We start from the raw sequence: 24545 nt of genomic DNA, 5'->3' as shown, positions 1-24545 counted from the left end.
GTGAGGAGGGAGTTGGGAGCAAGGAGGGAGACCCAGGCCAGGGGAACAGAGGAGTCATAGGCTGAGCTCTTCCAGCCTAAGGAGAGGTCCTCCAGACAGGCGGTGGGGGAGGTGTCAGGGGCAGTTTAGATCTTTGAGATTCAGAGTACTTTGTCCACACTCAGGGCTTCCTGGAAGATTTTGCCTTCCAGGCCACATTTTCAAAGGAGACAGGTCACCACACATGCTGACCCCAGGAGGACATAGAAGGAAACCTGGGCTGGTGTGTGGGTCACCTCCTGGAGTGGAGCTAGCATGAGCTTCAGTATGTCTATCAGTTTTAATTAAATGCAAAAGAAGAGCATTTTGGTGTTTGTGATGCATACTTCAGGATCGTGGTCACCAAAGTTCCACACCACTCACTGCATTCCCTGGTGGTGGGTAAGGTCTCCATGGCTCTTAGACAGTGGCATGAACTACAGGGTGCTGGCATACTGCACAACATGGCAATTCTAGTCAACATTTATCACACACATTGACTCCTCTAGAACTCAAGACCAGATGCTGAGGTGGGTGCCATTCTGGTAGAAAGGAAAATGGAAGCAGAATGTCTGCACACAGATATTTCTGCAGAGAGCATTTCTGACCTAAGACCTCACAACCAGTTTGTGTTGACACTTGGGTCTGAGTTCTGGCCATTTAACCTCTTAGTTTGCAACAAGGCCATTCAAATTCCATTGGCTAAAGCAAGTCATACAGCCAAGCCATTTGGAAAGAAATGTGAATGTGGTCCACGGGGAGAGCCATGACCGGGAAGAGAAGGTGAATAACATGGGGACAAATAATACAACTTACCTTACTCTGCTAGCCTATAATCCCCTAAACAGAATTATCTTATTTATTCTGTTTTGCAGTGGCAAGGAACATGCCTGGTATTTAGCAAATGAAGACACGAACATTGAAGGAAAGAACATGGCCCACTTTATTTGAAACATGTTTGTGGTTCTATGTCTTTTCATTTGGATCCAGAAAGATTTAGGTTTGAATGCAAGCACCCTTGTTTTTAGTGCATGATTTTTGGCAGTAACATCGATCATAGTTAAAACAAGAACAGACAGCATTTCTTGAGTGTTTAACATGAATTATAAACACTGCTAGGTTTGAAGCAATCCAGGGACTGTGCCAGAGGGAAACCTAGCTGGGTGGCAGCAAAGCCTGGCTGGGTGCTGGTGCCTGTGCCCAAGGGAGAAGTAATAGGTGATGAATCAACAAAAGCTACCTGTGTGGTGCTTCCCAAGACTTGCTGGCTTGGCTTTATATTTGGAAGTCAGCAAGGGCCATATGGGTACAACAGACTGAGGACAGTGAATGTCAAGAGATGTCTAGAAGCAGATATGTCAGGGAGGAGAGGGGTCCAGTTGAGCCTGGTGTCCTTTGACACAAAGGATACAGCCAGGTTGCCCCTGAAGTGGATTCCAGCGTGGCCTTTGACCCTGGCAGACTTGAATTTTCCTGCATCTCTCCTGCTGTGCATTCCCGCTGGGGGCTGGAGGGACAGTAGAAGCAGGAGCAGCCCTACACCAGGCAGGGGGAAACCTTGGAGTTGCTCAGCCCCACACTTCAAGATGGGCACACACTCACCCCACAGTGCTCAATTGATGGTCTGGAGTGCTGCTTCCTCCTCATAGTCTCAGTCATCAGCGGTGCCTGGAAACCCACCCAGGCTGTGGTGGCCATCTTGCCGAGTCCCCTTGTCCCCAGAAATCACAGTCTTCTCTGCTCATTGCAACCCCAAACATCTTTTGTTTGTATGGCCTGAAAGTGTCAGGTGCAGGGGAGGAGTTGCTCCAGCATTGTTTCTTTTCCAATATTACTTAGGTATTATCTTCATCTAGTTCTTCTTCTGGGCCACCACTGAAGCTGTTGCTGGGGTCCAAGGGCACTCCTGCTTCACTTTCTGTTACATCTTCTGCGTCATCTGGAGCATCGTGGACATGGTTCAGCTTTTTTCTTTTGCAGCTTCAGGGAAACATCAGGTGCAGCTGCATGAGATCGTGTGGCATGTTGTTTGGGGCAGATCTGACAACAGGTCTAGGGCTTATTTTGGAACATGCCTTTTGAAGTCTTGGGGTGGAAGTTTCCCTGTAGAACTCATGGCTGGCATGAAGGAAGAGACCCTTCCATGGTTGTCCCAGGGCTGAATGAAGGCTACATTCCAGTGTCATCAGGGCCCCATCCCTGATTGCCCTACATTTTTGACTGCTGAGTTCTTCTACTGCTTTCCTGTCCTATTCACACTCTGAGAGCTCTCAACATGCTCTGCTCTGCTGTGGACCCTGTCACATTTGAGTGTCTAGGTATACATGGTGGTGATATGTGCTCCTGCTTCACATGGATGTGACTTTACACACTGACTGCAGGACATGAGTGTGTGGGTAACAGACAGTGTGGACTTCCCTGATCGACTTGACTACACATGAGGCAGCATCTACAGAACCTGAAACGCATACTGGGAAGTGTTACCTGAGGTGACCCCGCATCACTCATGGCATCATTGGAGATTCAGGGGACCCAAGGACATTGGAATCTCCCAATCAGGTAGGAATCCTACAAGCCGCCTCCCCATTGAAACTGCATCTACTAAGTGCTCCCAGAGACGCACAGCTAGGCGAGTTGAGCTGTCCTGCTTGCATGAACCTCGGGAACTCTGTCATGTTCCCTAAGCTCCTGGATGTTTGAAGGGGGTGATCAAAAACTGCCCAATGTCTCATGCCCACTAGTGATGTTCTGGGGAAGCTCTTGGTTGACTTGAGCATGTTGGGAGGACAGGGCTGCATCCTGCAGGGTGAGATGATGATCAACTCCTGGGGCTCTCTTCTCAGAATACAGTGCATATGCCTCCTGGATTCCTCCCTCCAGGGTCCCTTACTGGCATCCACAGCACTCCTTCCAGGTTCAGCAGCTGCTGGTGGAATGACAGCCCAGCACTTCAGAGCCTTGTATAGACTGGATTAAGGTTCCTTGGGGAGTATGCTCAGGATATCCTTCAGTGCCTACAGGGATTATGGCATTATTCTTATCTCCTCTTTGTGGTCACAAGCCTGGGCAGCATCCCAGGTTTTGGATGGTTTTCCTGAATTGACATGTAAGCTATGCAGAGATGGAGAACATGTGCCCAGGTTTCCTTACCACATTTGCATTTGCTCCTCTGGTGACTGCAAACCTGCTTCCCTTGATTTTAATCCTAAATCTGGCGAGGGGGTGCTTCTTGGGAACTGAAAGGAAGAGAATAATCCAGCATGACCAGGTCCATCTAGGGAGAAAGCACACAGAGACATCACCCAGGTAGATCCCCACTTCCTGAGGCAGCTCCAAAAATTTGGGCTCAGCCCTGCTGAGTTCCAGATCCACTCCCTCCTCGGCCATTTTCTCCAGACTTCATGCTTCAGCACCAGGGTGACACTGTGTCCAGAGGGACACTAAGAAAGGGACTGAGAGATTCTGCAGAGAGGTTGCATACAAGCTGCATATGCAAGGCATCAGTCCCTGTATGAGTCCAGGTATATTAGCGTGGGAATTATAAAAGAATTGAATGGGGAGGGCTCCAAAAAGCTGCTTATGGATGGCAGAAAAGAGTTTGTGCAAGACATGGAGGAGGAGATGAATTACAGGCACCACGTTGCTCCTTTCTTCTGAATCCTTGCCATCCTTGGAGTTGCCTTCCTTTGGACAGGGCATCAATGATGTTTGGGTGGCTGTTGAAAAGGGCAGTGGAGAGTTAGTGGAGGTGAGAACCTGTGGTCCTCTGCTCTTGGAATGATGGATCCTGGCTAAAGGGTGATGGGTCTTCAGTTCTGAGTCCTCCGGACCTCAGGCCCTTGACCACTTCAGGGGAGGAGTGGGTCTCGTATCTAACACTCAATTGTACCATCTCAGGTTCTCTCCATGACCAGGAATGAAGCCTGTGTCATCCCTCCCATCCCCAGGTGGTCACTGTTCCCATGGTTGTGCAGGACTTTGCTTTGTTCCCTCCTTGCCACTCATATTCCATGTCCCCCTTCCTCCTCCATTTCCAGATATATTCCATTTCCATTCTTCTGCAAACCTCTATAGTCATACTGTTCTCAAATACGAGGAAAGATAGATGATTTCCTGGTACTACTCAATCGATCCTTGATCTCTCCTGTTTGGGGAAGCACCTGTCATGTGTCTGTGTTGCTGGGTACCGAAATGGAGAGCACTGACAGTATGAACATATCCAGTGTCTGTTTTGTCACTGAGATGACCTTCCTTGGGACACACTTTAGCCAAAAACAACCTCAATATTTTCCTTAACCATTTCAGAGGATGAGTGGAAATGAGAGGACAGTAGTGAGTCAAATTCTCCAGAATCTCTATGTGAGACCCTGGAAAGTGTCCCACAGCAGAGCCATACAAACACACAGTAACTCCTAGGGATCTCACTAGTCATCAAGGGAAACAATGGAGGGCTTGTTCCCTGGGATGGACTAAGGAATGGTCACATAGAGGTCATGATCACGGTGTATGGAGATAGGACTGGTGCTGTGAGGCAGGAAAATTGTGTTCAGAGAGGGATATTGACCCCATGGCCTGGCTTCCCAGAAGCTCTGTCCTATGCCTAGCTAGTGCCATGTGACAGGGCAACAGGGCTGTGACAGCAAGTATGGGAAGCAGGCCCAGCATGCCCTTCACACAGGCCTCTAGAACACATGCTGGAAATGGAGGGTCTCCAGGGAAGCTGCTCAGGGCTCTTTCTCAGGGAAGCACATTCATACATCAAATTCCACAGTTGTGGGAAGGCTGGAATGAGCTAAGGGACATGGAAGGATACGTAATGACCACAGAGGAAATCTTCTGGGATTTATCCAGCTCAGGGGGAGGTAATTTTGGTAGAGCAAACAGGACAGAAACGTAAAGATTTGCTATAACTCCTGTAGGTTACCTAGGAGAGGGTTTCCTCTCATCTACCTCCTGGCTCAAGCTGGAACTGGTTCTCATATCTGGGAGAGGGGTACTTGGTTCTCAGCTCGTGTGTATTGTAGGTCAATGACAAGAAAGACCCTAATCCCTCATGCACACTTCCTGAAAGGTGCTAACCAAACAGTCCAAGCTTTGACATTTTGCTGTGGCAAAGGGAGGGGAGTGATAATTTGATGGGAAAGATGATTTAAAATAGCAAAGTAAGAAACGTTGATTACAAACACAGCTCCCTCAATGCCCATGGACACAATTTCATTTATAGTATGTCCATCAACTAGGAGAAGAACACATCAGACTTCTACACCTATTTAGCTTTCCCTCTGGTTTCCTAGCCAGCTTCCTTGGTCTCTGGAGCAGCAGGTGCACCTCCACTGTTCCTGAAGACCTCTCCCACTGCTCCTGAGTGCTATTCCCTACCTGCAGAGTCTTCCTCTTCGCTGCTGGAGTTCGCTATGCTCTCCAGACACAAACCTGTAAGAAGACAAATATGAGAAATCTTGTTCTTAGCAAGAGGGGTTTGCCCAGCAGTCCTACTCAAGTTGAGGTTTCCGAGGGTCATATAGCAACTGCCTGAACTTTCTGTTCCATTCTCAAATGTTCACTGGGTTCAGTGGAGGCAGAGCCCTTCAAGAAGACATGAATCACACTTTTAAACTTTCCCATGAGACAGAGAAACTAACAAAATCACTTTCATACTATCATTTCTACATCTGCATTACACCTTGTCTCTCTAAGTGTCACATCCAGAAATTCCAACTGTTATGGGACACTTGAAATGTTGCTAGTATGAGGGAGCAATCAGAGGTTTTATGTTATTTTATTATGATAGTGTAGGCCACTGAGTTAAAGATTGTGTAAAATTGGTTTTACACCTATTCCACACTAAATCATACAGCATGAAATCCAAAGATGAAGAAGACATAACATGTGTTCCCCTGCTTACTCCTCTGACATCAATTTCTGGCCAGATCTGATATTTGATGTGTAAGTAAGTAGTTCCTGGGCTCCTGCCAGGCACCATTTGAGGCCTTGGGACACCAAAAGAGGAAAGTCAACAGCCACTTCCTAGCATAGTGATCACAGGTTCAATGAAACACCTATCAAAATCACAATTGTCACTTTCCAGAAATCAAAAAGCCTAAAAACATATGGAAGCACAAATTTGCCCACATAGTCAACAAATTCTTGTGAATGAAGAACGAGCTGGTGGCTCCATACTTGCGGAGAAGAAAACACATTAGAAAGATACAGAAAGCAAACACCATGGTACTGGGATAATTAAACAAGGGGATAGATGATAGACAAGTATAGAGAGCCCCCACGTAATCTCACACATTTAAGGCATACTCTCCAATACTACACATGGGGCAAGGGTAGTCTCTTGAACAATCCACAGATTGAGAAGGAAACCTACAAAATACAAGAACATATTGCCAAGCCTTCTATCAGAAAAAGTGTTTATTTGCAAAATGGGAAGAAAGGGCAACTAACCAATTTGAGAACGGGCAAAAGACTTCAATATTCATGGCTCCAAGGGAAAACAAAATCAATTGCCAACAGATTTAAGAAAAGATACTGACATAACTAATCACGAGGGAAATGCAACTGCAAGGAAAATGAGATATCGCTTCATCTGTTAGCATGGCTAGGATCCAAACCAAAAACCAAAAAACAAACACCAAGTGCAGGTGTTGATAAGGATGGGGAAAATTTGAAACATTGACTGTGGTTAATCATAAGGCAAAATGGAAGATATCACGGAAGACTGTCTTGAGTTTATTCAAATAATGGCAAATAGAACTCCCATCAAATCCAGTAATCATGCGTCTGAGTATACATCCAATGGAAAGGAACTCATTATGTCGAACTTATACCTGTGATCCCATGTGCATCACAGTATGTACACCATAGCCAGGATACGGATATTTTACTCCAGTGCCCATAAACACAGAAATTTCAAAGAAAAAGAGATATATTCATAGGATATGGCATTATTTAGCTTTTAGATGATGAGGATATCCTGTGATTTATGGGAAACAGGAATGTCATGGAAGACATTCATCTAAGTGAAACAAGTCAGTCTCTGCAAAACAAATACTGACTGACTGCATTTACATGTGGAGTGGAAAATACTCAAGGTTTCCTGGTAGCAGAGTAACAGATGGGCGATTTCCAAGAAATTGGGGAGGAGACAATGAGGTGTGGCTATTCATGCGTGTGGAGAATTTGTCCTATTAGATGGAAGAGTCTGGAACATGGGGCACAACCTTTGCATCAATTTAACAATAATGTGCTGTCTACTTGGAAATGTGTCACATTCCCTGTGTTTTTACCACCAAAATATAAGTAAAACAAAGTATAAATTTTAAAAAAGAGAATTCAGAAGAATTAATCATCTAGGAAGATGGAAGAACAGCATGGAAGTTTTTTCTGTGTCTCGTGTCCATGAAATATAGCCAGACCAACACTAAACCATCCAACACACCTAGTAAACTGACTGGAGGATTAACACAACAATCTGCACAACCTGAACCACAGAATTCAGCAGGTACACGGCACGGAGAAGTGAATTTGGGAAGCAAGAAGGTGCAGGAAGGGAGGTGCTTTTGTTAGCAGAGAGAGGACGGAGACTGAGGGGGGAGGGCGGAGAATATGGGAAAAGCACCCTTCCCCAAATGCAGCTGGAGAGAAAGTGGAAAATTGGAAACAGCCACAGGGACTAAACTAAAAAGGGAGAAAGGAGAGGGTTTAAATTCCATTAAGACTGTAAACAAGGGGAGAGCAGTCTGCAACTCCGCAGCTCGATACCTGGCGGTGCTCTGGTGGGAAGGGCGAATCACCAGAAACAGAGTGGGGTCCAGGAGGTTCTTGGAAAAAAGCGGTTCCACTGCTGGAAGGACATTTGGTAGAGACTGTTGAAGTACCTGGTCCCAGCAGGCCCCGGAAGGCAGCCACATTCGCTGGTGCTGGGGCAAAGTCATTGGGGGTGAAGCCTGGTGCCAGATGTATGTTGTGATTTTCCATAATCCCTGAAACACCCCTGCCACACTATCTCGCGAACTTTTTCTGGGGCAGGCTGGCACCTGGCAGTAGTCTCAGGGCACTGGAAGCAGCAAGGTCCAGCAAGTGTTCCTGGGTGCAGCCGACATTTGGCCATTGCTCATTCAGCCACTGCTCGGTGAAACCCTCCGGCAGAGGGGCTGAACAGGTCAAAGCTGAAGTCCTTCAGAAGTAAGGGGCCAGGGAAAACAGCCACATCTGAGACAAAACTTGGGAGAGAGGTACTGCCTGGGGTTTGGTCATGGAGAGTGAAAAAGCGGGGAGTGAACAAAAGCTGAAGACAGAGAGCATGTGCACGATTGATGATCAGAGAGATCATCATTTTCCCACACTAGAGACCGGGTAGATGGGTGACACCATTTTCACCGCATGCGCATACACACCTATGAGCACTGCAACAATCCACCCGAGTAGGCTAGCAGCGCCATCTAGTGAACAGAGCTGTTACACTGAGCCCCGCACAACTGGGCCAACCTCACTCTTCAAGAACACAAGTCTCACTGTGTACTTAGTTTATGGACTATAAAGCACTACATAGTCTGACTTCTAGGGGAAACCAAGTAATTTCATTCCTATTTCAATCTGTTAGCAGCTCCATCTGTTCAATTTTCTTTCTTTTTTTCCTTTTTTTTCTCTTTTACACTCTTCTTTTTCTTGAATACAGAAAGAGAAAAAATTCATTTTTATTTTCAATTTTATTAAAAACATTTTTTTCAAATTTTTATCACTATATTTTTTACTTTTGTGTAAATTTGTCTACCTCTGTGTATCACCTTTTTAAATTTTCAATTTGCTTTTTTTCTTTTTCTTTTTTCTCTTTTTCTTTCTTTTCTTTTTCTTGAATGCAGAAAGAGAAACACTTCATTTTTACTTTCAATTTCTATTAAAATTTTTTTCTTTAATTTTTTCCTATATTTTTTGCTCTTACATAAATTTTTGAAATTCTCTTTACTTCCATCATTTTGCTTTAGTCTACTACAGTATATTCACTTTTTCAAATTTTCAAACGATTTCCTTTTTCTTCTTCTTTCTTTTTTAAATCTTTTTTAAAATCTTTTTTCTTTTTAGTTTCTTTTCTTTTTCTTGACTACAGAAAAAGAAAATATTCAATTTTATTTTTAATTTTTATTAATTTTCTTTATTTTTTCTACTTTATTCTTTATATTTGTGTATATTTTTTCAAACTCTATTTTACTCCCATCATCTCTTTTTAGTCTTCTTCAGTGTTCATTTTTTCAAATTCTTTAATGATTTCCCTTTTTCTCCTCCCCCTTTTATTTTTCCTCTAATCTGTCAAACCACTTTCAACACCCAGACCGAAACACACCTAGAATCTAGCATCATTTATTCAATTTTTGTGTGTTTTAAATTTTTTACTTTTAATATTTTTTAATTAATTTTTTATTTTAATTTTTTCTACCTCATTAATTCCTTTTCTCCCTTCAAAATGACAAAATGAAGGAACTCACCCCAAAAGAAAGAGCACGAAGAAACGACAGCCACGGATTTAACCAATATAGATAAAAGCAAGAAGTCTGAGCCAGAATTTAGAATCACGGTAATAATAATACTAGCTGGAGTCAGAAAATAGATTAGAATCCCTTTCTGCAGGGATAAAAGAAATAAAAAATAGCCAGAATGAAATAAAAAATGCTATAACTGAGCTGCAATCACAGATGGATGCAGCAGCGGCAAGGATGGATGAGGCAGAACAGAGAATCAGTGACACAGAGGACAAACTTATAGAGAATAACGAAGCAGAAAAAAAGAGAGAGATTAAGGGAAAAGAGCACAATTTAAGAATTAGAGAAATCAGTGACTCATTAAAAAGGAACAACATCAGAATCATAAGGGTGACAGAAGAAGAAGAGAGAAATAGGGGTAGAAGGTTTATGTGAGTAAATCATAGCATAAAATTTTCCTAACTTGGAGAAAGACACAGACGTCAAAATCCAGGAAGCACAGAGGACCACCATTACATTCAACAAAAACCGACCATCAACAAGGCATATCGTAGTCAAATTCACAAAATAGTCAAGGAGAGAATCATGAAAGCAACAAAGGAAAAAAAAGTTCCTAATCTACAAGGGAAGACAAATCAGGTTTGCAGCAGACCTAACTACAGAAACGTGGCAGGCCAGAAAGGAGTGCCAGGATATATTCAGTGTTTTGAATCAGGAAAACATGCAGCCAAGAATGTTTTATCCAGCAAGGCTGTCATTCAAAATAGAAGGAGAGATAAAAAAGTTTCCCAGGCAAACAAAAATTAAAGGAATTTGTGACCACTAAAACAGCCCTGCAAGAAACTTTAAGGGGGACTCTCTGAGGGGAGAAGAGATGAAAAAAATATATATATCAAAAGCAACAAAGATTAGAAAGGACCAGAGAACACCACCAGAAACTCCAACTCTACAAGCATCATAATGGCAATAAATTCATATCTTTCAGTACTCACTCTAAATGTCAATGGACTCAATGCTCCAATCAAAATACATAGGGTAACAGAATGGATAAGAAAACAAGATCCATCTATATGCTGTTTACAAGAGACCAACTTTAGACCTAAAGACACCTTCAGATTGAAAATAAGGGGATGGAGAACCATCTATCATGCTAATGGTCAACAAAAGAAAGCCAGAGTTTCCATACTTATATCAGACAATTTAGACTTTAAAATAAAGACTGTATCAACAGATGCAGAAGGGCATTATATCAGAATCAAAGGGTCTATCCACCGAGAGGACCTAACAATTTTAAACATTTATGCGCCAAATGTGGCCGCACCCAAATACATAAATCAATTAATCACAAACATAAAGAAACTCATCGATAGTAATACCTTAAAAGTAGGAGACTTCAACACCCCACTCACAGCAATGGACAGATCATCTAATCAAAAAATCAACAAGGAAACAATGACTTTGAATGACACACTGGACCAGATGGACTTAACAGATATATTCAGAACATTTCATCCTAAAGCAGCAGAATATACATTCTTCTCCAGTGCACATGGAACGTTCTCCAGAATAGACCATATACTGGGACACAAATCATCCCTAAGTAAGCACAAAAAGATCGAGATCATACCATGCATATTTTCAGACCACAACGCTATGAAACTCGAAATCAACCACAAGAAAAACTGGAAAGGTAACAAACACTTGGAGACTGAAGAACATCCTACTAAAGAATGAATGGGCTAACCAAGCAGTTAAAGAGGAAATTAAAAAGTATATGGAAGTCAATGAAAATGATAACATCACAACCCAACACCTCTGGGACGCAGCAAAGGCAGTCATAAGAAGAAAGTATATAACAATTCAGGCCTTCCTAAAGAAGGAAGAAAGATCTCAGATACACAACCTAACCTTACGCCTTAAGGAGCTGGAAAAAGAACAGCAAATAAGACCCAAAACCAGCAGAAGACAGGAAATAACAAGGATTAGAGCAGAAATTAATGCTATTGAAACAAACAAACAAAAAAACAGTAGAACAGATCAATGATACCAGAAGCTGGTTCTTTGAAAGAATTAACAAAATTGATAAACCACTAGCCAGTTTGATCAAGAAGAAAAAGGAAAGGACCCAAATAAGTAAAATCGAGAATGAAAGAGGAAAGATCACAACCAACACAACAGAAATAAAAACAATAATAAGAGAATATTATGAGAAATTATATGCCAATAAAATGGGCAATCTGGAAGAAATGGACAAATTCCTAGAAACATATACACTACCAAAACTGAAACAGGAAGAAATAGAAAATTTGAACAGAACCATAACCAGTAAGGAAATTGAATTAGTAATGAAACATCTGCCAAAATGCAAGAGACCAGGGCCAGATGGCTTCCCAGGGGAATTCTACCAAATATTTAAGGAAGAGTTAACACCTATTCTCTTGAAACTGTTCCAAAAAATAGAAATGGAAGGAAAACTTCCAAATTCTTTCTATGAAGCCAGCACACCTTGATTCAAAAACCAGAGACCCCACTAAAAAGGACAACTATAGACTAATTTCCCTGAGGATGCAAAAATCCTCAACAAGATATTAGCCAACCAGATGCAACAATACATTTAAAAAAGTATTCACCACGACCAAGTGGGATTTATATCTGGGATGCAGGTCTGGTTCAATATCCACAAAACAATTAACGGGATTCATCACATCAATAAAAGAAAGGACAAGAACCATATGATCCTCTCAAATAGACGCAGAGAAAGCATTTGATAAAATATAGCATCCCCTCTTGATAAAAACCTTCAAGAAAGTAGGGATCGAAGGAGCATACCTCGAGATCATAAAAGCCATATATGAACAACCCAACGCTAATATCATCCTCAATGGGGAAAAACTGAGAGCTTCCCGCCTAAGGTCAGGAACAAGACAGGGATGTCCACTCTTGCCACTGTTATTCAACATAGTATTGGAAGTCTTAGCCTCTGCAATCAGACAACACACAAAAAAATAAAAGGCATCCAAATTGGCCAGGAGGTGGTCAAACTTTCACTCTTCATAGATGACATGACACTCTATATGGAAAACCCGAAAGATTCCACCAAAAAACTGCTAGAACTGATTCATGAATTCAACAAAGTTGCAGGATATAAAATCAATGCACAGAAATGGGTTGTGTTCCTATACACCAACAATGAAGCAACAGAAAGAGAAATCAAGGAATCGACCCCATCTACAGTTGCACACAAAAAAAACATAAAATACCTAGGAATAAATGTGACCAAAGAGGTGGAAAATCTATACACTGAAAACTATAGAAAGTTTATGAAAGAAATTGACGAAGACACAAAAAAATGGAAAAATATTCCATGCTCCTGGATAGGAAGAACAAATATTGTTAAAAGGTCGATACTACCCAAAGCAATCTAAATGTTCAATGCAATCCCTATAAAATAACAACAGCATTCTTCACGGAGTTAGAACCAATAATCCTACTATTTATATGGAAACAGAAAAGACCCCAAATAGCCAAAGCGATCTTGAAAAAGAAAACCAAAGCAGGAGGCATCACAATCCCGGACTTCAAGCTATACTACAAAGCTGTAATCATCAAGACAGTATGGTACTGGCACAGGAACAGACACTCAGATCAATGGAACAGAATAGAGAACCCAGAAATGGACCCACAAACGTATGGCCAACTAATCTTGGACAAAGCAGGAAAGAATATCCAATGGAATAAAGACAGTGTCTTTAGCAAGTGGTGCTGGGAAAACTGGACAGCGACATGCAGAAGAATGAACCTGGACCACTTTCTTATACGATACACAAAAATAAACTCAAAATGGATAAAAGACCTCAATGTAAGACAGGAAGCCATCAAAATCCTCGAGGAGAAAGCAGGCAAAAACCTCTTTGATCTTGCCCGCAGCAACTTCTTACTCAACACATCTCCAGAGGCAAGGGAAACAAAAGCAAAAATGAACTACTGTGAACTCATCAAAATAAAAAGCTTCTGCACAGCGAAGGAAACAATCAGCAAAACTAAAAGGCAACCGACAGAATGGGAGAAGATATTTGCAACTGACATATCAGGTAAGGGATTAGTTTCCAAAATCTACAAAGAAATTATCAAAATCAACACCCCAAAAAACCAAATAATCCAGTGAAGAAATGGGCAAAAGACATGAATAGACACTTCTCCAAGGAAGACATCCAGATGGTCAACCGACACATGAAAAAAAGCTCAACATCACTCATCATCAGGGAAATACAAATCAAAACCACCATGAGATATCACCTTACACCTGTCAGAATGGCTAACATTAACAACTCAGGCAACAATAGATGCTGGCGAGGATGCAGAGAAAGAGGATCTCTTTTGCATTGTTGGTGGGAATGCAAGCTGGTGCAGCCACTCTGGAAAACAGTATGGAGGTTCCTCACAAAACTAAAAATAGAAGTACCCTACAACCCAGCAATTTCACTCTAGGCATTTATCCACGGGATACAGGTGTGCTGTTTTAAAGGGACACATGCACCCCCATGTTTATAGCAGCACTAATGAGCCCAAATATCCACTGATGGATGAACGGATTAAGAAGATGTGGTATATATATATATACACATACACATACAATGGAGTATTACTCAGCAATCAAAAAGAATGAAATCTTGCCATTTGCAACTACATGGATGGAACTGGAGGGTATTATGCTAAGTGAAATTAGTCAGAGAAAGACAAACATCATATGACTTCACTCATATGAAGACTTTAAGAGACAAAACAGACAAACATAAGGGAAACAAAAATAATATAAAAACAGGGAGGGGGACAAAACAGAAGAGCTCATAAATATGGAGAACAAACTGAGGGTTACTGGAAGGGTTGTGGGAGGGGGATGGGCTAAATGGGTAAGGAGCACTAAGGAATCTACTCCTGAAATCATTGTTGCACTATATGCTAACTAATTTGGATGTAAATTTTAAAAAGTTAAAAATAAAATTAAAAAAACAAATAAAGTGAGTTACAGGGAGAAGGGTCATAGAGGTTGTTGGAGAGAAATGACAGGAATCCCATTTGTCCAGGTGCTGAAGATGTGTACACATGTCTCACACCAGCAAGGTGGCCCTATCCTTTCACATCCTCATTCACCAAGGAGCCCAATAACGTGGTAATTGTGGGCAAGGTGGGCTCAGGTGATCTGGGTTGTCCTGATTTGACTCTTTGTAATGAACCCCATCAATCAAAATTATGCTCTGTAGATAAAATTTCTTGGACAACCTTGCTTTAACCACTCAGTTTCTGGAGTACACAATGACAGTCATATATCCAGCAGTCTCCTTTTTATTTTTGTTTCTTTCTTGGAAACACACATATGGTAATAAAAAATTCTATCAAAATAGATACTTTTCATAAGATTTACTCTCTAAAGGAAACTCAAATTATAATTTGGCTCTGTTTATATTCATACTGTCTTAGAATAACTATCTTAAGTTCTTTACTTGTAAATCCCTTCTGCAGACTACATCGAGACCCTCTTGCCAATGGCAGATGGACACAAATGTGAGTGGCGATTGTCCAGTCACACTATTGAGATTCTCTTTCCCCACTTTGCAGTACACAATGTACCCTTCTGTGCTCTTTGGAAGACAGCCAAGTGCTTACACTGATGCTCAGTCTCTGAAGAAGATCTTGTTTGTCTCTGAGTTCCACTTTTTGCCCAGTACACACAACTACAGCTAGGTTCTGGGGTGGGGGGTGATGATTTTCCATCTGAGAAAGACAGGCTCATTATCAACAACAGTATCTAAAGATAAATGTCAGATCCCATTCTAAACAGGTGGCAAAAGAAGGAGTGACTTCTCCCCAGCTAATCCTGTCATCTCCTGCTTTCTTCAATTCCTTATGGATCTGTGTGTGGCAGGTGACTGCACTGGAAGCCACCTGCAGAAGGAAGAGACCCTGCTCCAGCACACTGTGACTCAAGTGACATTGGGAAGACTCATTGTGGAGCCTCAGATGAAGAGTGTTGTCTGAGAAGAAACTGGCAAGAGTGATGTATCATGACCAATCATGCCACGAGACCTACCAGGAGGTGAGGTCCTATTGTCACTGCCTCTGTGACAGATATTGTATGAGGTGAGATTTCTTTTCCTGGTACATTTACATGTGTTGGGCATAGAATGAACACATTTAAATTTTATTATTTGATGCACTTTTATATGCATAAACACTCTTGATGTAATAGTGATGGGATTTTTTATTGAGATAGTCAACACCATTACTTTGGGAAGTATACTTCCATCTAGAAAAACACACCATACAGAAAATTCACTCATACAAGCGCACACGCACACACACAAGCACTGAGAGTTGCAGCACATGTAGACACACCTACCTCCCCGCACACAAACCTACACCACCTAATGGCACTATGGCTGCTTCCAGGGACACCATAGTGTGACCATAGGTCTTTTCCAGGAAAACCCCTATGTACTGCCATGTGTCTTTTTCTTATTCCAGCAGAAGCTGGAATCAGGGTGGCTCTGCACAAGAAGCCTGCAAGAAAGCCCTACCTTTCTCATCTTCCAGATTTCTCCTCACCAAGTGAAGGACTCCAGAATACATATCGCTTTCACATTCCAGGAGGGTGCACCCTTTTAAAAATCTTTCAGTGTTTATTTATTTATTCTTTTTTAATATGAAATTTGTTGTCAAATTGGTTTCCATACAACACCCAGTGCTCATCCCAAAAGATGCCCTTCTTAATACCCATCACCCACCCTCTCCTCCCTCCCATGTTTATTTATTTTTGAGAGAGAGACACACAGAGTGCAGGTGGGGGAGGGGAAGAGAGAGAGTGAGACACGGAATCCGAAGCAGGCTCCAAGCTCTAAGCTGTCAGCACACACCCCTATGTGGGGCTCGACCTCACACACCATGAAATCATGACATGAGCCCAGACTGGACACTTAAATGACTCAGCCACCCATGCACTTCCCAAGTCAGATTGGAAAAATGATATCCAAGAATGAAAATTGGCTGCTGGAGAAAAAACTCACTATCCTGCAGACGGTACCTGATACTGCTATTTTGAAACACCCTTGTAATCATGTATCTGTTGGCAATAGACTCTCACTGGACATTCTCCCTATAAAGTAAGTTGTATTTACCAACAGATGTACACATTCTGAGTATTTTATACCTTAATTTAATTTAAGGAGAAATAAAGCAACCTTTACTCTTATACAAAGAAAGGCAAGCTTACTATGGGAAGTCCATTTGGTGTCTCTGTCTCCCATGTCACTGGAAACTTCATCCATCAGGACATTGATGGAACCTAAGAAGATATGCACATAGTTTCAGGATGCCAGTGGGACTGCTCAGGAATTGTTCCAGGGGCTTTGCTTTTTGGGGTCAAAGGATACAAGTATATGGAGATGGGTAGTTCCTGAGTATCAACTGACCTGCTGCTGGGCCATCCTTGGTAGATAAAGGAAGGTAGAGGAAAGGAGCAGGAAAGGGCCTCTGAATTTTAGCTGCAGGGAATCTCATTAATGTGAAATATTGCCAACACTGAGATGCATGCTATGTTTTGCTGATGAGTCCTATGACCCTAATGTCTGTTTGAAGTTCAGGAAATGATCCTGCATTGTGCACATTTTCAAGACAATGTGTTTGCCCTGACTGTGCAGGAGATATGCAACCAGGGAGGTGGGAACAATCCTCACTGCCAAAGTTTACTCTGGGTTCCTGTTTGCCACAGTCATTTCAGTATACACTACAAGGTTTGAGTATGTCTTAAGTCTTATGATACTCTTATGAAATTGACTCGAAACCTTCCTGATTCTTCGCTGCCTAGACCCCACATCAGAGATGCTGTTAAGTGTGAAAGATGTTTGGCCATTTATTTCTCCTTTATCTCCATCTCCAGAAAGGGAATATCAAACAAACTTTCAGGTGCAGCTGTTCTGAGGGAAGAATGTGCTGTTGTAGGCTGTTTATGCAGTGAGCCTGACTTATAGTCCTGAAAATTGGATACCTGCATTGTTGTGTGTAAGCACATATCTTCTGAATAAACACACACTCCACACACCCACATCACATCACATCACATCACATCACATCACATCACATCACATCACATCACATTGAAACAGCCCACGACCCTCATACACAAAAACCACACTACCTAAATGGCCTCTGGGCTGTCCAGACCTGTAGAACATGGTTATATTGTTTTACCATACAATCAGTTTTTCTCACAAAACCCCATCCTCCACTCCCAGCAGGAACCCAGAAATCAGGATTCTCTCCAGACCAAAACAGATGAGAAAGCCTCACCCTCATAGTCAGCAAGAGTTGTTCTCAACAAGATTCCAATTCTAGAATATATACTGTGAACAGTTACTGTGGCCTCACCCTGGAATTACAGAAAAGGCAACACTATAAGGTTCACATCATCTTTGCACAGGGTTTACATGTGGATTTTGTTCTCTTGGTGATGTTAGGAGCTAGTCGGGATGAAGATTTTGAGTCAGTGACTTCAAAAAATTATATAAAGTCACCTATGAAAAGGCTTTCAATTTCTGGGTCACTTTTCACAAGTCACTTTAGTGAATACAAAATTTGTGTCCACAGAGGAAGATTATCTCCCAACAAATGCTTATTACCATACAGTTTCCAACTGGTTTTGTCATTATTATTTTTTTGGGAATCTTTGGGAAATCTCTTGGGAAATCATATCATTTGGTGAAAGAATCTCAGGAAAAACCCTCAGCAACAGGAAATTATATATATTCTCTCAGATGGACATGCACAGATGCTCATATCTTAATTCCCTTGAAATTGTAGTAAGTAATGGTGCTCCTTCAGATACAGAAAATATATTTACCTCAGGAAGTGTTATGGGTACTTCCTCTGCATTTGTTCTGGGAAACTCTTGCATCAGGCCCTTGGGATGAGCTAGGAGGAAACAGAGCAACCGTCAAGACACTGGTGGGGGCAGCTCAGGAACTAGTCAGAGGTTTTATTGATTGAATATGAGGTGAGTGTGTGCATATAAGTGAATAGTAATTATGGACTGTGCTGCAGCTGGGCATTCTCTAGGGGGACCAAGGATGGCACAGAAGAGGAACAAGATAGAAAAGGGCAACAGGGCTCCTGTCTTTCTAGCAGAGATGATCCTGGTGCAGGTGAGATAGTTTTTGAAAATCGTGGGAACCCTGAAGGGCCTTGTATGTCAAGATTGAGTCTCATAGTCTCTCTTGATTGTTTGAAGTTCAGCCAGGTTATCACTGTCTGACTCTTTGAAAATCTGTTCTTCCGCCAGAATCCCCATCGTGTATTTGCTAGGATTTTGTATTCATCATATCTACTTTGAAATTTGTACTTGGCGAAAAGCAACCTTGAATGTGAAGCTGTATTTCATCCTAGGAAAAGAATCCTCTGAGATTTCCTCATTAATCATTTGTCTTAAAGATTATTACATCTACAAGCCTTGAACATACTGACATCCCACCATGTGAAAGGAAACACTATCGATCCCCTAATACACTCCTCCCACTTTTCTTTTGTCTATACAAATTATGTGTGTCCAGTGAGTCAGTGGCTGTCCATCATGGCCCATGCCATCCAACAAATAAGAAGTTCCTTACTTAGGGGAGGCCTGGAATGAGCACTGAAAAATCTCTACTATTGCCATGAAGGTGGTTTGAAATAAGAGTGCTAGACATATAGCTTACCACCCAGTTTTACTTTGAGTTGCTGTTTCAGAATGGCCTATGCGTATATGATTACAGTATAGTAATTCTTTCCTTTTATGTTAAGGTTTATTTCTTTTATTTTAGAAAGTGCATGAGAGGGGTAAGAGCAGAGACAACAAGAGAGAACATGCAAGCAGGCTCTGTGCTGTCAGCATAGAGATTGACATGGGGCTCAATCTCCAGAACCATGACAACATAACCTTGGCTGAAATAAAGAGTCAGATGCTGAACTGACTGTGCCACACAAAAAGACCCAGAATTGGAGCCTTTCTAATGCTTACAGAAATGTTACCAAATACACTAAGTTATCTCTCTGTTCCTTTCCTGCTATTGGCCATGTATAAGCAATGCCCCCAGCTATGAGAGATGTGGGCCTGCACTGTCCTCCATGCAGCGTCACACCTTCCAGAATCTCTGGGCTACCAGAAGAATGTGGCCTTTCTACGTGCATGTGAGACCAACGACATGTCCAAATCATCTGCACCTACTTCTGTGCCCTGCTTATGTGACCATTTAGGCCACTGAGTAGGTTTGGTAAGTCGTTGAGCTTTGTAGAGTCTAGCACTTCCAGGTAGCTATACATTGCTAAAATTCCTTTCCTGTGTGACTAATGGTGCGATGGCTGAATGCCAGGCACAGATCAGTAGTCCAGAGCAACTGGGGACTGACTCCTGTGTTCATACCTTGGCTTTCCATGTAATAGGACAAGGGCTTGGGTCATACAGCATACATGGTCATAGTACCTCACTGGACAATCTCTCTCCATACACCTTAACCATCATTTCCAGGAGGAACCCAGAATCAGGACGCAACCTTCTTTATCCCTTAGTTTTTCCCAAAGACTGATTTTCCTGAATATGTACACTTTTCCTTTGCCCCAATGTTGACCTATAGTTGAGAAAATAAAACACGATGAAGATCACACCATCCTATACACTTTGGCACAGGTCTTTTGTTTGGTGAAGATCAGGAAATAAAAGACTGGGTACAGTGGTTGAGTCACTGCCCACCCCCAAGTTAAGGAGGACACATGTAAGGATTTTGAGCTTTTTATGGCAGATGTGTCAAGTTCATTCTTATCATCAAATGCAAAATTCTTTTTAGGAGGAACATGTCCTGCTGAGGAAAGTGTTCGCTTGCATAGAGTTTGAAGCGGGGGCTGTCATGTTTTATTGCCCTTTTGTAGCTGCTGTCACTTTGTAATACACTTTCGTTCAGCATTCCCTCAAGCAAGGAAACTGCATATCTCATGGTTAAGGTTGTCAGATTTACCTCTCTGCATTGGATTGAAGAGGTAAGAAAAGAGTAACATTTCTATCTCAGAGAAAGTGAGGTGAGATTACCTCGGAACAAAATGGGACCACTTCCTTTGCCCTGTCTCCAAGAAGGTCTTCAGTTGGCCCCTATCTGGCATCTGGGAGGACACAGAGTACCTGCCAGGACATTGCTTGTGCTGCTCATGAATGACTCAGGGAGTTTTGCTTGAGTGGACACGGAGCCATAGTGCATGCATGTGATTCTTGAATGAGAAAGGCCTGAGATGCTGGTCCAATGTACTTTGTGGATAAAGAAAGAGGAGAGGTGAGAAGGAAGGAAACGAGAAAGAGAGCTTTTGCTTTCAAGCCAAAGAGATCTACTCGGTGTGAAATCACTAGTCTCAAATAGGGAAACACTCAATGCACAATGTGTTTCAGTGACAGAGTCCCCTGACTTGTCCTGCCCACTTGAAAGGAGAGCCACTTTCCCACTAATTCACCTGCTATAGGACCATTTCAACTTCCAGGCCTGCATATATACTGCTACCGAATTTGTCTTCTATTATGTTGCATTATTAGATTTGTATTGGATGAAATACACACCAGTTTGATCCTTCTATGACTGTGCAAGTACACACTGAATGGCATTCTTTACATGAATAACGTCATGGACTCAGGACTAATATCTCATATAGGTGTATGTTTTTCCAGATGTGTCTTCTTTCAAAAAGCGTATTATTTATTCAAGGTCCATCCATTTTGTAGCATATTGTAAAATTTCTGTTTTTTTATGTCTGAATAATTTTCCCTTATCTGCATGGATCGTAGTTTATTTATCCTCTCATCACTTGATGGACTTTTCGGTGGTGTCTCTAAGGCTACTGGGAATAGTGCTGTCGTGAACATTTGGTTCACAATTTCTTGTCTGTTACTGTAATGGGTATACTTGCCATTCTGCATTTGTCAATCGCATAGAATCCTAAAGCACATAGAAGGTCTTTCAACATAAACTTCAGACTTGATGTCATAAGAAGTATTGATGTTCTTTCATGAATTGTGACATATGTAATACGCTCATGTAAGATGTTGTCAATGGGGGAAAGTGGAGGGGTGGTATATTGGAACTTGCTGAATCATTTGTTCAAACTTTATGTTAGGTGAACCTGTTGTCAATCATGACTACTATTTTCAAAAAATCTGGAAACACTGTTTCAGAGGAGATCAATATTGATCTCTGTTCATAAGGTAGCTAATGTGCATACAGTCAGGTCCTAGACACTTGTGTACCATTCAACACAGATCCTGCATTGAAATAGAAATGCTTCTTAATTTCTATAGTAATTATACTATGATTGACTTAAGAAATTTAAATTTGTACCCATGGAATCACAGAAAAACCTGCCTCAACATTTTATACTGTTCTGGTAGTATAGAACAACGAATGAAAAAATTATTCTTAATCAACTTAATGAGTAAATTTCCACGGTACCTTCCTCTGGTACAGGAAGAGGGTGCACCCTGATGTGTGAGCAGAAGCAGTCTCTTTTCTTTATGGATATTGTCGTCTTGAGAGGCACATCTTCTGCTTCATTGCTACAGCAATTTCCTGGGAAATGCAGAGAAATAGAGAGTAAGGTTGGCATCTTGCTTGCGGAAGACCATAGAACAATTCGTCATACTTTATTCATATTCAAACTCCCATTCTCCCTACTCACCAGCTGCCCAACAAATTTCATGCATCAAAAATGGACTTAGAAAGATGTTGAGCTTTGGTTTGCACTGAAAATGGCCCACAGTCAGGATTGGTGGCCCAATCCTGTTATTTAGCAGAGACATTAATATAAATGCAGTAAAGCACAGTCACCACACGTGATGGCCAGGGTAGACATCACAATGAGTATCTACACATACCTGAGAGAGGTAGGTGAGGGCTCCATTCCTCCATTTCCTGTTCTCACATGTGAACGTGTTAATATGTTGTGCTCATTTGTGTGCTGTGATGGGGTTAAAAGTGATGTACTAAAAGTGAAACCTCGAGAACAATAAATGTTGGGTGCTTCACAATTGCTCTGTAAGTGTTATGTTACTGTATGTCTGCAGAAGGAGCTAGACACATGATAACACTTGACTTGAGAGAGACTTGGAGGGCAGCACCATGTCAGAGGGTGGAAGCTCACTCTCTTGCCTTCCCATGGGAATTATTCTCTACAACTCAGAGAGTACATGTATTATCTACTCCTGTCAACCCCATGTCAGCACTGTTGGGAGGGCAAGTACAGGCTATCACTCATATCTTACAGTGGTGGACACAGTAACTTAGGAACAGGGAGTGACCTGAATGGAGTGTCCGCCATGATGTGTGATGAATCCTGGACAGCAAGGTACGTAGATCTCTGGGTCACAGATCCCTGGCCACCTGAGACCTGCCCAGGGTCTGTGAGGAAGTGCACTGGAACTTTGAATCAAGAACTGTCCTCACTTTCAGACATCTTCCTGTCCCAAGGTTTCTTTGGGAGACAGTGGGTTCTGGGCAGGAGGGGTCTGTGCTAGGAGAATAATCTGAATCTTAACCCAGCCTCCTGTCTCTCTGATTCAGTTCCTGACGGAAAATACGGTGCAGTTTTCCCAAATCAAGCCCAATGGAAGATGAGGGAAGTGTACCTTTGGCCATCCTCCCCTATCTTTTCAGAAAGTCAGCTTACTCACCTAGGGCATTCCCAGCAGCCATTTGACCACTCACATGGACCAGTGGTCTGCTTGGCTCCAAAGCTGATTCAAAACTTGGACATTCCAGACCAAATGCCACACTAGGACTCAGACAAGAATTTACTTCCCTTCAACTGGCCAACTCTGGATGAGAAGTTCATGGGAATGAACAGGAAAGTTACCATCTGTTCTGGGGCTTGAGGATTGAATTAATTAAGCCTACAATGCTTAGAGTGTTACTATTGATCTGAGGAAAATCCTCAGGGGCCTGGAATAAGGTCTGGCCTAGAGCAAGCTTGGATGCAGTGGCTGCAGCGAACACCTCCTCGCTCCTTCCTTCCTCTCCACATCTAGTCTCTATTCTTAGGTCTCTTTATCCTATCTGGGCACTGTAGGTACATAAGGTAGACTCCTGTCTCTTCTTAGAGGATCTCCTTTTTGTGTACAGCCTGGAGACCCCACCCCAGGTCTCCCTTTGATTGTTATCAGACAGTCCACTACTTAGTTGCCAAATATTCATTCCACAGACCTGATGGCATGTTCCCTTCTCTGTTGCACTCCGGCATCACCCAGACAGCTCATGGTCCCTTCCATATCAACCCATGACAATACCCAAGAAATCCCAGCTTCTTTCCTTCTAAAAATGTCACGATTTAGACTACTCATATTTACATTCATATTTTAACATCTGTGTTGAGAAGAGTTGAGCTCCACTTCCCTTCCCTGTCATGTCTGTTGCTGGGGTGGAATCAAGATTCTCCTGACCCAGTGAGAGCAGTGTCAGTGTGTTCGCTCTGTGTTTACTCAGTAAGACTGTGTACATACTGGGCATTAAGAAACAGCACAGTTTTCAGTATTAAGGAAGATCTTTATGAAATCCAGCTCCGTGGAAAAATCAAAAGTAGAACTTAAGTATTATAGCAAAACAAGATACTACCTTCATAGAAATCAGTTGACAAATTGGGGGTGGAGATGAACACCAATAGAAAAGTTGAGTGAAAAATAGCCTACTTGAAAGAACAGAATTCAGTAAATGAATACGAACATACCTAAAGAACGGCAATTCACATTTCCTATCATGGGGAACTTCTCACCAGTGACCAAACTGCAACAGCTCAGCTCACACAGTGACAGTTGGGAAGGAAGTACAGGTGCATCATCACATCTCCATGGCGATAGGTCATCAGAGAACTTCCAGAGTGAAGGCACCTCTACATTCTGTGGGTCCAGCTTGCTCCTGTCTGGCCTAGTGTGTGTCCTCACGGGCAAGTGGGCCATTTAAGATGGTGTGTTTTCTTTCAAAACCTGATTCCTAT

General features: G+C 42.2%; 1 long non-coding RNA gene across 1 annotated transcript; it reads right to left on the bottom strand.

Annotated features, from left to right (window-relative positions):
• Window positions 1-937: 937 nt before the first annotated feature.
• On the bottom strand, window positions 938-24342 carry LOC132681739 (uncharacterized). The gene is made up of 6 exons (XR_014137749.1): window positions 24279-24342; window positions 22013-22129; window positions 18397-18467; window positions 16771-16842; window positions 5398-5451; window positions 938-3734 (listed from the first exon to the last, which is right to left on the bottom strand). It is a non-coding gene; the product is annotated as an uncharacterized LOC132681739 (long non-coding RNA).
• Between the last annotated feature and the right edge of the window lie 203 nt (window positions 24343-24545).

This window comes from Panthera onca, chromosome A1 (genome assembly GCF_046562875.1).
Source record: "Panthera onca isolate mPanOnc1 chromosome A1, mPanOnc1 haplotype 2, whole genome shotgun sequence".
In the NCBI taxonomy this organism is placed as follows: domain Eukaryota; kingdom Metazoa; phylum Chordata; class Mammalia; order Carnivora; family Felidae; genus Panthera; species Panthera onca.
The sequence above is the reverse complement of the archived record's forward strand: the minus strand, read 5'-3'. Positions and strand labels throughout refer to the sequence as shown.